This window comes from Prionailurus bengalensis, chromosome A2 (assembly GCF_016509475.1).
Source record: "Prionailurus bengalensis isolate Pbe53 chromosome A2, Fcat_Pben_1.1_paternal_pri, whole genome shotgun sequence".
NCBI lineage: Eukaryota > Metazoa > Chordata > Mammalia > Carnivora > Felidae > Prionailurus > Prionailurus bengalensis.
The window spans coordinates 167549660-167566218 of NC_057348.1; the positions used below are offsets into that span (position 1 = coordinate 167549660).

Here is a 16559-nt window from a genome sequence, read left to right on the forward strand (position 1 = left end):
GGACCAGCCCCCACCTGGAGCACGGCCACGCCCATCCCTGCCCCAAGCTGCCGAGGCCGCGGACAGGAGACCCCAGAGGGTGGCTCGCTGCTCCCGCGCGAAGCTAGCTTGCCGGCCCAGACCCAGACCCAGTCCTCAGCAGCGGCCAAGTCAGCAGAGAAAGTCACATCAGTCGAGGTTCCCCTCTGTGTCTCCCCGAAGCCACTGAACCTGGGTCAACAAGCGTGGGGGCAGAGACACAGAAATGGCAACTCCCGCTTTCCACACCTCCCTTTGGGACTCGATGCCGGGATGACCCCCACGCAAGTGCCCGCTGGGCGGACCTGCCCCCCGAGGGGAGGGCGAGCGGCCGTGGTGGCACCCGCGTCCCCCTGACGGGTGGCCGTCCCAGCAGCAACCGTGCCCGGGCGACCGACTGGCCGTGGGACCTCGGCCCCCCCGACACCTGCTCCCCGGAGGGGGCCCCCCCCAACATCGGCAGCCTGAAAATCTCTCCATGTGGTTCTTGACCTATACCACTCACTGTTTTTTACTTAAAATGAAAAAAAATATTTTTGTTTTAGAGAGAGAGAGTGTGCGTGCGAGAGGAGGAGAGGGGCAGAAAGAGAGAGAACCCCAAGCAGGCTCCACATTCAGCCTGGAGCCGGACCCGGGGCTCGAACCCACGAACCGTGAGATCATGGCCTGAGCCGGAATCAAAAGTTGGGCGCTTCACTGACTGAGCCCCCCGGGCGCCCCCCTTATAACATAATTTTTAATGCTTACAGGATTACACTGTAAATATCTTTCAGAACTGGAGCCACTCAGTATCGTAATTAGGTTTCATTTCTTGTATTAAATTTTGTTTTTTCTTGGACTCAGTGAGGGCTCCGTCCTTTTAGAGACGCCTCCTCCTGGATGCTGTCGACGCGGCCTCGCTCTCCAGACCCACGCCTCCCCGCAGGATGCGCAACTGGTCCTGGTGTCCGACCCTCCGTCTCACGGCTGACGTGTCCCGGGCGTGTCGCGTCCTCCTCCCACCTTGGCAGGCGCCCCTGGGTGGAGGGCGCCGCCGGGGGCTTCCTTCCCTGCTCACCTGGCGAGCCTCACCCCACTGCCCACAGCCACGGCCTCCCGTCGGGGTTGCTCCCTGGCCCTGACGTGGCACATTCTGTGGTAGTTTCCCGAGAGGGGACGTGTGGGAGATGAATGTTTTGAGGACGCACCCGTCTAAAACTACGCACACTCTTTCTCCATCCTTGACGTATTTGCCCGCGGATATAGTTTTGCGTTGGACAAGACTTCGCCCCAGAGGCCACTCCCCGCGTGCTCCAGCTTCCTGGGTTTCAGCGGAGGCGTCCCCGTCGTCCTCATTCCCAGCGCCCTGCCTCTCCTCCTGACCTTCTGGAGTCTTTGCTTCTCGGTGGCTTGAGATCTGTGGTCACCAGCGCGCGTCTCGTCTCGTCTCTTCCGCCGGTACAGGTGGACGAGGTCACGCCCTTCCTCCGGGCCTGTGACCTTGACAGCCTCCTGCCCCTTCCTCTGCTCTCTGTTCTGGACCCCTCGCTTCGAGTTGTGAGGCCCCCTCGGCTGAGTATAGTTTTCTTACCTTTTTGTCCTGTTTCAGCTCTTAGTTTTCTTTTTGACGAGGTTCCCTCAGCTTTTTCTTCCACTCGATCAACAATTTTATACTGTTGTCACAAGAATTCCTTCTTATTCTTTGAATATTCTTTTTTTGTTTTAATTTTTTAAATGTCTATTTATTTATTTATTTATTTTCAACGTTTATTTATTTTTGGGACAGAGAGAGAGACAGAGCATGAACGTGGGAGGGGCAGAGAGAGAGGGAGACACAGAATCGGAAACAGGCTCCAGACTCCGAGCCATCAGCCCAGAGCCCGACGCGGGGCTTGAACTCACGGACCGCGAGATCGTGACCTGGCTGAAGTCGGACGCTTAACCGACTGCGCCACCCAGGCGCCCCTAAATGTCTATTTATTTTTGAGAGAGAGAGAGAGAGAGAGCGCGCAAGCAGGGGAGGGGCAGAGAGAGAGGGAGACGCACGGAATCCGAAGCAGGCTCCAGGCTCTGAGACCCGAGGCTCAACCCCACGAACTGCTGAGATCATGACCTGAGCCGAAGTCAGACGCTCAACCGACTGAGCCACCGAGGGTCCCCTCTCTGTTTTACATAGCATCTTACTTCCGTTTCATGGCTGCAATACTCTCTGAATGTCCGGATAATATTTTCTATGAAGTTTTTGTTAAATAGATTGAATACATAAATAGGTACTTCTCTCCCCCCCCGCCCCCCAAAGCTTGGGCATCTTTGGACGAGCACTGATTTTACGGGTCAGGCTCTGCGAAGCCTGCTGGCCAGGGTGGGGACCTGCCAGCCCGCTGTGGGACGTCCACGTCTGTCACTCTCCCTGGTGCCGCGTCAGTGGTTTGCAGGGGGGCCTGCCAACCTCGCGTGGTGTGCGAGCCGAAGGGCACGGGTCTCACGACTCCCTGTGCAGGCTTCTGGGGCGGCTCCCTCTTAGCAAAGCCACCCCCTGCCCTCAGCTGTTCCTGGGGCCTCTCTCCCGAGGCCTAGCTTGTCTCCGGCAGGGGTAGGGGAGGGCGGTGCGGTGCCTTAGCCGTGCAGGCTGGGGGTCTGGTGGTCCCGTTCACCACGTCTCCCTAGGACTCACCCCGGGCAACCTTGAGTGTCGCGGGTTTGGAGGCTGTGGGGGCAGGTGCTGAGGGAAAGGGGTCCTCGGTGGCCACTGTGGGGTCTGGTGGCCTTCACAGCAACACTTGGGGGAGCCGGATGGCGGCTTCTGCTTGGAGACACCACCCCAGACGCCAGGCTGTGTGCAAGGGTGTCCCGGGGGCCGTCACAGAGGGGACGTCACAAGGAAGGAAGGCATCATGGGGGGGGGTGTCTCTGTGGTCTGGCGTTTCCGGATGGAGATGTCCCCTGAGTGAGGAGGAGATCTACCCAGGCTTCAGGACCAGGTCCACCCAGGGAAGGGATGCTTAACGTTTCTGCACTGGTGTGTGGGGGACAGGGTGGGACAGCTGCTTGAGTGAGCCCCTAGGTGACCATCCCTGGAGACCTGCCCTGGCCAGACTGAGTCACACCCAAGTGCTTGAGGCACCGTGCAGGTGCACAGGTCTCTGTCACACATATTCCCGGAATCAACCAGCCGGTTCCGGAGTCATTCACGTTTCCGCTGAATTCCATCTTGTTCCGTAGGGTCGAATGCAGCGTTTTCCTGTCTATCTGGCTGCGGCCAAATTCTGAAGGCAGAGGCTTCCTCCCCAGTCTCCCGGCAGATTTCAGATCCGGCGAATCTGGTGACATTTCTCTCTGCACGTGCCCGTGGGAACGCAGGGGGCGAGCCAGCTTTCCCCCACGTAACCCTGAAGCCTACGCGGGCAGGATTCTCCGCAGCCCCCGGAAGGCGGGAGCAGGTGAGGACGGTGTCGTGTGCGGGATCACACGGGGCCACCCCACCCGTCGGGGGCCAGGCACGCGTTGTTCCTTCCAGACTTTTCATTCCCTCACTGCTGTCAGCAGGCAGTGACAGCGACTGTCACTCGACGCGGGATCATTGGCAGATCCAGCGAGATGAGGCCTCGAACACGGATGCCCAGAGCATAGCAGCTGAGCCGGACCAGGGGGAGCCCCTGTGACCGCAGGGGGGGTGGCGGGCCCTGCAGTGTGCAGACACCCCACGCCTCACCGCCACAGCGTCTGAGAGACTCACGTCTCCAGGGGCTGCAACACGCAGACGCGTCTGTGGAGAAAATACAGGAATTTTTTAGGTGAGAACGTACGAGTCCGTTTTGCAGACAAAGGGAAGACGTGTTTGGGATTATGTCAAAGCGTGTGGATTTGTTTTTTAACCACAAATGGAGACGGTTTTCCTGGTTTTCCCAGGTGGGAGGGTCCGTGGTCACCCCAGCGGCCGAAGCGGCTGTGATTCAGGAAGCGAGGCAGGTCGGTGGTCAGTGTCAGCACCTCTGGCCGCCGGGGACCTTCTGCGATTGTGGGCGTGGCATCGGGAAGGAGGTACACAGTGGGGGGGGGGGGACGGTGACTTTTGCGGGCCCTCCGCCGGATGCAACAAGTAGGTGAGAACATGAGAGACGCAGCTGATTAATGAACCAATGACAATGCTGTCCCTGGACCAGTGTAATCAGACATGAAAGCACATTTGTCTCTGGAGCAGACAGAGCCCCTTCGTGAGTCACGGAGACTGGCGGTCCTTGGAAAACCCAGAACGCACTTTGTTCTTTCTTCTTTTTTCTTTTTAAACCTCATCTATTTATTTAAAAAATTTCCAGGTTTATTTATTGGTTTTGAGAGAGAGGGAGCGTGCGCGAAAGAGGGGCAGAGAGCGAATCCCAAGCAGACTCCACGCGGTCAGCGCGGAGCCAGACGCGGGGCTCGAACTCGCAAACCGCGGCATCGCGAGCTGCGCGGAAGCCAGGAGTCGGAGGCTTAACCGACTGAGCCCCCAAGCGCCCCTGCTCTCGCTTCTTCTTTGGCGTCACGAGGCCACACCCGAGTCACTCAGAGGGTCCTGGGCCTGTTCCTTGCAGAGCAAGGCCGGTCCAGACGCTTGTTTGTGGGGGGTGCGTCCCTGGAGGATTTTTTCCAGAAAGCTGCTGTTTCTCCGCGTTACAATAGTAGCCTAATTAATTTTAATATTCGCCTGACTGTGCATCTAAGCCGGTTGGAGGATGTGTCGCAGGAGGAGACACAAACAGGAGACGTGCCAGTCTGCGGTGTGGGCGAGGCGGGCTCCGAGGGGGGCTGGGAGCCCGGCGCTCGCCCCCCGGCATCGGGGGACCGGGCCTCGCGGCTGATTGCTCGAGCAACCTGCAGACACACTCCCAGCCCATTGAAATTCCAGGCGTCTCCTCATAAAATTCCCACCTATGTAATTGTCAACTGGACCTTATCATCATTTATTATGCAAAACTGAATTTTTCTGAAGCGTGGAGAATGAAGTAATTTCGTATGCAAACAGTCAGAACTCTCATGTGTATTCTGATTGCGTACATGTGGATAAATTCACTTATGATGAGTGACAGTGTGAGGTTTTGGGGCCGGGCCGGTCAATTGGCGAAAGACACTGATGAAAATGACAAACTGAGTGCCAGAAGTGTCCCCGACGCATCCTGGAGGAAACGTGCAAAATGTCGGTGGCTCGCGGCTGCCTGTTAATAACCGAAAATGACGCTGTGTAATGAGCAGAGGTCTCGTGGCGATTGAGGAGTGATCTCTTTTGCTCATCCAGATGCCGCTGCGTAGAAATACCTATTGCTTTTTACTGACAAATGCTAACGACCTTTAAACCTTCTGCTATGGGCCCTGTGTGCCTTGGCCGAGTCAGGGGGTGACACTTCCTGCCTGCATGGGGTGGCATTGGGCGGGTGCGTCCCCCCCCCCCTCCAGTCCCTTCCGGCAGGGGCACCGGCTCTGGGGGCTGGGGGTCTCCGCTCGCCCGTGGGCCAGTCTGGTCTTTTGGGAGCACCTACATCCAGGCTGCTCACAGGGCCTGACCAGCGGGGGGGGGGGGCAGCATTCTGGACCCCCGTCAGGGAGCCCTCGGGCCCAAGAGAAGGGATGGAGTTCACGGGGTTCAGCGTGGCCCGTTTTGAGGCTGAGGGCAGCCCGAGGCCCCCCAGGGGCAACACGGACACCGGGAGGGGTGGGGGCTGCACCTGGGTTCTGGACAAGCACGGCGGGTGGGGGTCTGCACGGCGCGGTAGAGGAGAGCCCCGCGTGAGCTGCTCGCCAGGGCATCTCCGCGGCTGTTTGGAGCAGGGATGGCCGAGCCAGGCGGTAATGAATCAGACAGGGATGACTGAGTCAGGCGGCCTTCCATCCTCGAGGACGGCAGGTGTGCAAGCAAATAAAGGCCACGAGACGTGGGGCGCGAGGTGGGGAGGGGCCCGCTCCGCGTGAAGACCCTCCTTGAGTGGAGGAACTCAGAGGCTTTGCAGGGTTTGGGGTCGGCCGGCCAGGGTGGGGGGCTGCCCCCGTTCTTCCCGGTTTTCTGCAAGTCAAGGGTGGGCCAGGGAGCTGCGGCCGTGGCGTGGGGGCCGTGGGCTTCCCTGCACGCTGGGAGGGTGCGGACCCCTTAAACCGTCTAGCACAGGGCACATTCCCCGGTGGAAGTCCTCTTTAGTAGCTCACAAACAGAGCTTGTGTAATGAATGCTCTGTGCTTATAGAATGAAAACCTGAAGCAAAAACACCCCCAAACCCAGAAAACTTAAATATAAAATAAATCGATTGAAACACAGCAAATAGTACAGGAAACGGTGAGGAACGTAAATCAGTAGGGTCAGCGGGGCCCTTCAAGGTGACACAGTTGCCCAGCTGCGCTTCTGTAGCCAAAGAAGGCGAAGTCGGTGAAATGCGTTGGAAAAGGCCGACTCTCGCAGCCTCTCGGGGGTTGAATTATGTGCCCCCGAAACACACGTTTAAGTCCTAACCTCTAGGCCTGTGTATTGACCTTATTTGGAAATAGGGCCTTTGCAGACGCCAAGTTAAGGTGAGCTCGTACTGGCTGAGGCCCGAAGTCCAGTGGCTGGCACCCTTAGAGGAGGAGGGACAGGGACACATAGGGACGCACGGGGGCACCAGGTCACGGCGGGTGCAGAAGCTGGGGCAGCATGTACACGAGCTGAGTGACACCAAGGGCGGCAGCAGGCAACAAAGGCCAGGGGAGGGAAGGGGGGGCCCTCTGCCAGAGCCCCGGGGGCCTCTGCCCGGCTGACAGCCGACCTCGGGCCGCGGCTCCAGACCTCGCGGTGGGAGGGGCATGTCTGTGTTTCCCCGCCCTGCTCTCGTAGCCACCCCGGCAGCCCCGGACACGGCGTGTCACCCCACGCGGCCAGGTGTGGTGCGTTCAACGTGTTAAAAGCTCGCATCTAACATTAAAAAATAGCTTTCTTGGGATCTGATGCGCTGTTTCTAGCCCATCCTTGGGATAAGTCCCACTTGGTCCTGGGGTATAATTCTTACTGTATATCCTGCTGGGGTCAGTCTGCCGGGGTTTCGCTGAGAATTTGTGCCTCCGTATTTGTAAGAGGTATTTCTCTGCAGTTTTCTTTCTTGGTGATGTCTTAGCCCAGTGCTCACGCCAGCCAACACTGGCCTCATAAAAACGGCGTATTCTTTAAGAAAAAAGATGACTCCCGATCTGTCATTTAATGACGCGCCCCAGCACCCTGCTCAGGATCAACACGCAGACGCTGAATCTCCAGTCCAGGGCACCGGGGCAGCGGATGAGCTGGGAAGAACCCTGGAAGTGTGTCAGGGCCGCGGCCAGGGGCCCTGAGCACCGGCACCTGCCAGAGGTGACGTCTCGTGGGCAGAAGGCGGGCTGCCGGAGAAGCGCGGGCTGCTCCGGGGGCCGAGGCCAGGCTCGCTGCGCTCGTGGGGGCCCCACAGTGTGAGGCGCCCCGACCTCACTCCCCTGTTTCTGTCCGTCAGGGCTGTTCTGCACGGGCACGTGGCCCAGCACCCACCCCGCCCCACCGGCCACTCGGCCGTCCCGGCCCCGCGCCCCGACAGCCACGCTGGCCCACCGGGACCGCCCCGTATTCCCACCTCGGGCTGGGAAGCTCTCCCCGGTCTCCAGTCGCCGCCTGGACCCTTCCCCAGAGAGGCCTTCTTGCCCCCACGGCCCCCAGACTCGTCCCCCTGCTTCGTTTCTCCACACAGCCCCGTGGCAGCCTGGCCCTGTGAACCACGGCGCAGTCTCACAGGAGTGTGCGTGTGCGTCCGCCAGCAACGCCAAGAGCAAAGCCGCCAGTGAGTGTCCTTGGGGCCTCGCGTGCTCTGGCCAGGCGCTCCCAGGGCTGTGTCCCAAGCCTTTGCTTTTGGCGGTTTTCTTTAAGATGAGAAGCTAGGAAATGCCCTTGCCTTCCCTGGACGGTTTTCCTCTGTGTTCTTGCGTGAACCGGGGCGTCAGGATTCCAGAACTCCAGAGCCAGGAAGCTCTCTGGCGGCATCCAGTTCAACCTCCTGTTTACGGGGACAAGTGTGAGTCCTGGAGAAGCCGACTGCCTCTCCCCGGGTGCCAGGGCGGGGTGGCGGTCAGGGCCGCCACACCGCTCCTGGAGGCCCACGTTCAAGTTTTCAACCTGGACGGAATGGCAACTTTGAAGAGTGTACTTAGGGTTGGAGCAGGGATGTGACGCAGGGCCGGGAGGAACGTGGCTTCTCGGCCCAGGATACTGGCTTCCCCCGCCCCCGCCTTCCTCCTGGGACCACGTGTAAGCATTTGAGCTCACTTCCCAGGCCTGTGGTCCACAGGCACCGCTGGGGCCCCGAGGTGGTCTGGGTGGGGCTGGACGTGCAAGTTCATGGCCCGCGTGGACTTCGACGTGCAAATTCGTGGCCCGCGTGGACTGAACCTGTTCCCAGCACGCAGAGCTGAATAAATATTTGCTGATTGATTGAATGAGTGAATGTATAATTTTAAGCCTCTGGCTCTCAACTAATCCGGGACTCCTGGGAAATCAGTCTTTGTGAAGTTTCGATCAAAGTCGCCTCAGATCCTTCTGGAACAAGGAAGGATAGAAATAACAATTTTAAAGACAGTGGACGTGAGTGCCGGGGGAAGGGCAGGAGGGACGCGGGTCCCTGCCTTCAGACTCTCCCCGGCCGCCTACTACGTGCCAGGCTGCGAGGTGCCCCCATCCAGCTGTAACCTCACCGCCGAACAGTCTCGGTCCCGCGGTGTGCAGGGGGACGCGGCTCTGTGATGAGTCTGCGCGGGTGACGGCGACCTGGGCGGTGCCGCCTGGGTCTTGAAGGATCAGCCCGGGTTCCCGCAGGGTGCGGGGAGGATGCCGCCGTGTGGGAAGAGCCACAGACAGCGTGGGCCCCGCCTGCCGGAGTCCAGCCTGGGGGGGGGGGGCGGCCAGCGTGGGGAAGGCTCCTCCAGCGGAGGGCGGCCCGCCAAGCTGTGCGGGCCTGGGCTGCGTTTCCTCGGGGTGGCTGAAGTGACTGCTAGACGGCCTTTGGGCAGAGTCGTGCAGGGGGGCGAAGGCGGATTCGGGCCGGGAAGGGCTCCGGAGGAGGCAGAGGAGCGGCCGTGCTGTGGCCTGAGGTCAGGGGGGAATTTGGAGCGGAGGCCACGCGTGAGGCCGCCGGACGGGGAGCCTTCCTGTGGGCTCCCGGTGTCCTTTATCCAACCCGGGGCTCTGGGAGGTGGAGCTCGGTGCCGTGGGTTTTAGGTGGAAAAGTCAGCAGAGCTGTAGGTGAGGCGAGTCTGGGGGAGGCCGCGGTCCTTGGGCATCGTCGTGGGCGTGGGGGTTGGCGGCTGACGCCTAGAGGGGACACCTTCCCCCGTGAAATGCAGGGAGCCCGCAAGGGGAACGTGGCGGGGGTGGGGGGTGGGGAGGGACACCTTCGCATCTGAAGCCACCTCCGAAGGTAACACTTGGTTTGCACAGGGCTTCCTGTTAATCTTCGGCTGGTTATTTCACGCGCGGTCGTACTGCTGTGGGTTTGTCTGCATCGTCCCCACAGTGCTATTCGTGAACCTTCTGTCAGCCCCGCCGCTGGTAAGGAACCCCACGTGCTCCCCCCACTGGGCTTCGGGAACAGGAGTGAAGAGTGAGGCCCACCCGCGGCCTCGGGGTCTTCCTGGGGCCCCGTCACTGGTGCGGGCTTCCTGTTTACCCTTAATCACCCAGAACTCTGACTTCCGGATAATAGACAGCCAGCTTTCTCCCCAGCCCCAGCGTCAGGAGCCAGGGCGGACCCGCAGCCCGCGTCTGGAGGCAGCGCTTGTCAGGACAGTGAAAGAGTTCGACCCTCGCCGTCTGGAGCCACGAAGACGCGCAGGAAGACGCTATCTGGGCCGCCCCGGAGACCCAAGGGATGCGGGTCAGGGCACGTATAAGGGCCCTGGGGCAGGGTGGCCCGTAGGCGGGGCCCTGGGCAGACAGAGCCCACGGGTGCCCCCGCGCCACCACGCCGGCACCCCTGGGCTGCTTCTTTGCCAGGACGCACCCCCTCCAGTCAAGATTGCTTTACGGTGGCAGCGGTCTCTGGGTGACCCCATCAAGGACCCCCCGTCGCCCCTCGACCCTACTCCAAAGCCTTCTTTCTCCCCGCGAGGCTCCGGCTGACGCAGCGCGGATTCCGGGCGCGGGGAGGGGGGGGGCTCGCTGCAGCTCGGGGAGGGGGAAGAAGAAATGGAAGGAGAACCTGCAGACGCGGGCAGGTCGGTGCCCTGACAGCTCGGCCTTCCTCAGGGACCCGGCGGGCGCTCTAGACGTTCTTTGTTCTTTGACGTGGGGGAGGTGAGAGCTTTCGCGGGGCGCTGGGAGGGAGGGGGAAGACCCGCCCTCGGCCGCGCACGCGCTCCGGACCCAGAGCGGGAGACACGCGGGCGGGAACGCGCAGGCGCCGCGCCGGGCGGGCCGGGGTGCCGCGAGCCTGCCTTTGTGAATGGGGGCGGATGGCTGAGCCCCCTCCCCGCCCCACCCCCGGGCGCGGGGCGGGCGGGGGGTGGCAGTCGTCCGGGCCCCAGGCGTGCTGGCGGCTCCGCGCCCGGAGCTCCCCTCCGCCCCCCGCCCGGCCACCCCTCCCACCCGGCGGGCTGCCGCCGCACCTGCCCGCGCCTGAGACAGGTGCAGCCCTAGGCCGCGCCCCCGCCCCCTGCTCCCGCCCCTCCCCCCTCCCCCCCCCCCCCCGCCTTCTCCCCCTCCCCGCCCCCGCCCCTCTCCCGCCGCCGCAAACCGCAGGGGGCGGGTCCCTGCTCGGCTACCTGTGCCGTGGGGACACCCACAGCCGGACGCCAGCACGCATCTCAGCCTGTAGAATTAGGAAAGGTGGGCGGCCACCCACCGAAACCCCACCGCCCCGGAGCCCCCGCCCAGCTCGGCGGCCCCCAGGTGTGAGGCACAGCAGTGAGACAATGGGGGGGGGGGCTGGGCTGGAGAGGACCGTCACAATCCCGTGGGGGCGCCCGAGGGGGCGGACACGACGGAGGCGCATCCCCGTGCGGCGTCGGCACACACACGTCACCCTTAGATGTCCATTTCCGGGGACGGCAGAGGGCACAGGCGTTGGGCGCCCCCAAGGCACGGAGTTCCGACCCTGGCCAGAATGGGATCGCGCTCCGCGAGCAGTGAGTGAGTGAAACACACCCTCGGTTCCGTCCGAAAGAAAGTCCGAAAGAAAAGAGCACAGACCTGGATACAAGTACCTGGGCACCGGGCAGGGCGCACAGAGGGGACTGGTTGTGACGCAGAGGGTGCGGCCCAGCCCCACGGCGCGAGGGAGCGCAGCCAGCCTCCCCAGCTTCCCTTCAAGGTGAGAGGCGCGCCTGGGAAACGAGCCTCCAGCCACGGGCGGGCGGCGAGGGGCCCGCGGCTGAGCCAGCTTCCTCGGGGACACACCGGGAGCCCCGTGGGGGCTTTGCTACCCGGTGACCCCGGGAAAAGGTCAATGTTCTCATCCATAAAGTGGGAGTGAACTGGGCGCGCCAGGAGCCCCAGCGAGGACCACGCAGTCCCGGACGGGCCTCCTTGTGTGTTTGGTGGCCGGCATGGTGCCTGCTGAACCCGGGGGGGGGGGGGGGGGGGCGGTCTGGGGTCAGCGAGCCAGGCGGGCTGGTGTCCGGGAGGGGTGGCAGTTGCGACGGGCCCCTGGCACTGGCTGCTTGCGCGCAGGGTTCGTTTGGAGACTCACCGCCGAGCGCCCTTCTGTCCGAGCGAGGCCCGGGCTGACCAGCGCTCTACCCGGTGAGCTGCCCTTTGGGAAATGGGGTCTGAGGCCAAGTGACAAGGCCTCGGTCAAGGCGTGTAGCGCCAGTGTAGCTCAGGTAGGCGGGATTCTAGTACATTTCTGGGTGACATTTTCTCCCCTTTCCCAGATGTCACCTAGGGAAGTCACGTAGCCCCTGTGGGTCCTGACGTTTTCATCTGTGCGCACGTGTGTGTGCATGTGTGGGTGTGTGTACACGGGTAGGTGCACCATGTGTATACAGTCGTGTGCATGTGTGCGTGTACGTGTGTGTATGTGTGTGCACACGCATGTTGGCAGAGGGAGGGGTGGGCATACACGGCCTGGGAAACATCTCCCAGAGCTAACATTCTCTCACCTCATCATCCTTTTCCATCAACAGATACGGGCCACCTGCCTCTCCTGTCCCAACGCAGCTCTGGGAGGGTCTCCACCGAGCCCTGCTCTGCAACCGCAGACTTCTGCTTTCTCTCAGCCCCACTTGCTGCCTCCCTCCTGCTGGCTCATCCCCATTTCCTCCCCCTCCCCGACTCACCTCTGCACCGGGCGCCCTGCCCTGTGTCCAGTGCTCTGCAGGGCTGCTCCTGGCACGCCCCTCCAGCAGACTGTCACTTGAAGGTGACAAGAAGGTGACATCAGCAGAGCCAGCTTGAGCGCAATCGCTCCGCACACTGACCCTCAGGATCAGGATGCGGGAAATGGTGTAGACAGTGATGGACGTTCCCGCCGGGGAAGCCACTCTTCCACTTCTCCCATCTCCTGGGGTCCGTCTTTTGTAAGCCACGTGGAGGCCGGCTGTTTGCTGAGGTGACTGGAGGGCACCCGGCAACGCTACACCTCGCGTTCCATTTCAAGCCGCCACATCTTCGTCCTGCTCTGGAAAATTGGTGCGTGGATCGCCGTGCGTTCAGGGCTGACCTACAGGAACAGCGGCACGTTTGTTCTCATTATTAACAGCCCTCACATCGGTCCGGTGCCTTACAGATGATCAGAGATTCCACGTATTTCGTCCATTTGTTAACTGATGTGGTTTGCTGCCGAGCCATGACTCGAGAAGGGGCTGACCCTGCATGGGATTGTTGGGGGATTAGAGGCATGTCCTAAACCACCACTGTGCCGTGGTTGCTGGAGGCACATCCCTGAGCCTTCCGGGGGATCGATCCCTTTGCAACCGTAGCTCCCACTGAGTGAGATGGTTGGGGAGTGGGCGTCTTTGGTTAAACGGGCATTTTGGGTAATTGCGAGCGCTTACGTCTACCATTCATGGAGTATGCGTTTCCAAAGAATTAAAATGCAGACGGCGCTTCCGGGGCTACATCCTCGTGAACATAGAGGCAAAAATCCTCAACAAGAGATTAGCAAACCAGATTCAACAGTCCACACGACCACTCACTGCGGCCGAGCGGGGTTTATTCCAGGGATGCAAGGATAGTTCGACAGCCACGCAGCCACCAACGGGATTCACCGCGTTGGCCAGGTGAAGGATAAAAATCACGAGAACACCTGCAGATGCAGAAAAAGCATCTGATAAAATTCAACATCCATTTGTGAAAGAAGTCTCAAGGAAGCAGGTATGGAGGGAACATAGCTCACCCTAATAAAGGCCGTGTATGACACCCCACAGCTAGCATCGTCTTCGACGGTGAGAAGCTGGAAGCTGTCCTCTGGGATCGGAAACAAGGCCGAGACGCCCAGACTCACCACTTGTAGTCAGCTGGAGGTCCTTCTGGAACAATTGGGCAAGAAAGAGAAGGGCACTGAAATGGAAAGGCAGGGCAAGACCGTCACTATTTGCAGATGCCATGATGCCCTATGCAGAGGACTCTGAAGGCCCTGTAGAAAATCCCGTGAGAGGGGCGCCTGGGTGGCTCAGTCGGTTAAGCGTCCGACTTTGGCTCAGGTCATGATCTTATGGTTCGTGGGTTCGAGCCCCCTGTCAGGCTCTGTGCCGACAGCTCGGAGCCTGGAGCCTGCTTCGGATCCTGTGTCTCCCTCTCTCTCTGCCCCTCCCCCACTTGCGTTCTTGCTCTCTCTCTCTCAAAAATAAACATTAAATTTTTTTTGAAAGCAGTATCTTGAAGAGATATCCACACGGCCATGTTCACTGCCACATTATTCACAGCAGCCAAGATATGGAAACGACCTCAGTGTCCACTGATGGATGAGGATATACACGAGACGATCTATTAGCCATATGAAGAATGGAATCTTGCCATTTACAACATGCAGAGACCTTGAGGGCATTATGCTCAGTGAAATACGTCAGAGAAACAAATACTGTGTGATCTCTCCTACACGTGGAATCAAAACCGTCCCCCAAAAACCAAGCTCACGGACACAGAGAACAGATTGGTGGTTGTAAGAGGCAGGGGGTGGGGGTAAGAGAAACGGACAAACTGTGTGTTTTGTGTTTCTGCGTCAGTTTAGCTTGAATTTGAATTTATTCAGTTTAAATAATTTGAGAAAAAAATTTAAAAATGTAGACGGTGCCTTATTCCCAGGCAGGAAGCGCTATTTGAAATTTAGAAGGTATTTTGCACGAAGAGTCAGTCGTCAACGGTGTTGAGATTCCCAGGCCGGTTTGCAAAAACCTTTAGCAGTAGAATAGAAAACAGTACTGCCGAAATAGCAATTAGACAAAACAGAATACAGTCGCGCAGATTAAGATCTTTAGAAGTGATTTGGAGCCCCGCTGGTGAAAACGAAGGATGTTCGATTGCAGGGTTTGTGGGGCGAAAGGCGTGGCAGTTCTGAGGGGGAAGTCTGAACCCTTCAGGGGCTTTCGAGGTGAAGGGGGCTGGTTCCTTAAGATCTCTGGTTGCACTTTCCGATTTATGGCTTGACTTTGTTTTGTATGAATATATCATTAACTTTATTCTTCGGTTTCTCAGCAACTATCAAGTTTTTAATTTTCAAAGAGGAAAAGAAAAAGTAAATGGCAAGAAACTGTCTAGATGGGCGCTTTCCTGAAGCACCAAGGTCAGATCACAAGAGGCAGGGAGAGAGGAGTCTCCTTTCCCCAGCTGAGCTCACCACGCGGGACTAGCGAGGCCTCCTGCCTCGCCTGGAGTTTGGCTGGGCCGTGGCTGGCCTCTGGCTTCTAGAAAGTGGCAGAGGCCCCGTAAGCTGTCCCAGGCCTGGCCCTAGAGGCGAGCGAGCTCCCCTGGGTCTCCCACCGGGTCGGCCAGGGCCACGGCAGAGGAGCGGTGCGGGTTGTCGTGTCCCTCTATACAGCGGGTTCTTTTCACTAGATGCGGTCGAGACTTTCTGGCAGTTTGTTACACACCCAGCCACGTTTCTCTTCGTATTTTTTCTGTTCGGGGCTTGTCGGTTTCTTCAAACTATACAATCAGGTCTTTCGTTAAACTCGGGACTTTTTTGAGTGTTACTTGGTCGAGTATTCTTGCCCCGTTCTCCCTCTCCTCTTCCTCTGGGACTCCTGTCCCGTGAAGGTGCGACCCCGGCCGTGGACGTGCAGGCTCAATAGCTCAGAACGACCCCGCCACCCGTGCCAGACTGCACAACGATCGTGATAGCATGGTGGCTGCACGGTCCCTTGGGGGGGGGGGCGCCGTGGGGACAGCGTGTCCTTCCGTGACGTCCAGCGCCGGCTAGAATCCTGGAGGCCGGGCCGAGCTCACCTGGAGGCGCCCGGTAGTGAGAGACGCGAGGGCCTGGCCGGCGTGGCGCCCTACGGGGGCTCCCAGGCGGGCGGAGGCGGAGGCAGAGGGAGAGGGCAGGCAGGGGTCCCCGTGCCCAGACAGCTCCCCCGGGCTGACGCACCAGGGACATGCTGCTGGCCTCTTGGTTGAGGCCGCGAGGCACATCTGCCCGGGCCCGGCCGCGTCCGGCTTGTGCGTTCCGGCAGGCGGTGACCCTGGTGGCCTTCCACGGCGACCTCTGCTTCGGGGGCGGCAGAGCGCGGCGTCCCGGGCCGGGCCGTAACCTCCTCTGGGAGGTCTCATCCAACCTCACTCCCGGGTCGGGGCCCCATGTGCCCTTCCGGTCCTGGGACTTACCTTTCGGCCAGCGCTTCCTGTCGGGCCGCCTGGGAGTAGGCAGGTGTTTGGGGCGGGTGGCCCGGACACCTGTCCCCAGCAAATGGCCGTGGGATCTTGGCCAGGCCCATCCCTCTGCGCCTCAGTGTCCCGCTCGGTAGCGGGTCGGTAATAACCACACCTGTCCTGGGGACAGTCGCGAGGGTCCAGCGAACTTGCGCGTGACGAGCAGAGGGCGGGTGAGCGCTCACGACTGTTGGCTCCGCGCTCCTCCCCCACCGTCTCGGGGCTGAAGTCGGGGCTGTCGTCCACACGGCTGCCTGGCCCGGGGCTGTCGCACACGGCGGCTGTGTGCTCGGGGGTAGAGCCCGGGCCCCTCACGGCCCACCCCTGCAGGCGCCTCCACGGGCTGTGAGGGGCCCGGGTGGGTCCAGGGGGCGTGGAGGCTGCGTCCACACACAGGAGAGCAGGTGACACGGCCGAGAAGTCTGATTTAACCCCTGCACAAATATGACAAGTTTTATTTTTCCTAATAAAACAGATTACTTATCATCTGGCAGGAGTTGAAAATTACTCAGTCTAAAAACGTCCGGTGAACAAAGGCTTAATTTCAGCAAACGGTTCTAAATCGGGCGCTTACGCAAGGCAGCTTTTGCTCCCAACCCGAAAGTTCACCCTCCCGCTTCCACATAAAAGGAGAACTTGCTCCCGAGTGACTCTGCTGGACAGACCACCTCCCCGCGTGGGAGTCACTGCGTCTCCGGGCCTTTCAGGGCTGGGGCGCCCCGCAGGGTGGAGGCTGGGGGTCCCG

At 60.4% G+C, this 16559-nt stretch overlaps 2 long non-coding RNA genes across 2 annotated transcripts; one reads left to right on the top strand and one right to left on the bottom strand.

Annotated features, from left to right (window-relative positions):
- The first annotated feature begins 10920 nt into the window (after positions 1 to 10920).
- Positions 10921 to 13051, top strand: LOC122488568. Its single transcript, XR_006298649.1, has 2 exons — positions 10921 to 11318; positions 12133 to 13051. It is a non-coding gene; the product is annotated as an uncharacterized LOC122488568 (long non-coding RNA).
- A 67-nt stretch (positions 13052 to 13118) lies between these two features.
- LOC122488569 lies at positions 13119 to 15883 on the bottom strand. The gene is made up of 3 exons (XR_006298650.1): positions 15770 to 15883; positions 13344 to 13476; positions 13119 to 13253 (listed from the first exon to the last, which is right to left on the bottom strand). It is a non-coding gene; the product is annotated as an uncharacterized LOC122488569 (long non-coding RNA).
- Between the last annotated feature and the right edge of the window lie 676 nt (positions 15884 to 16559).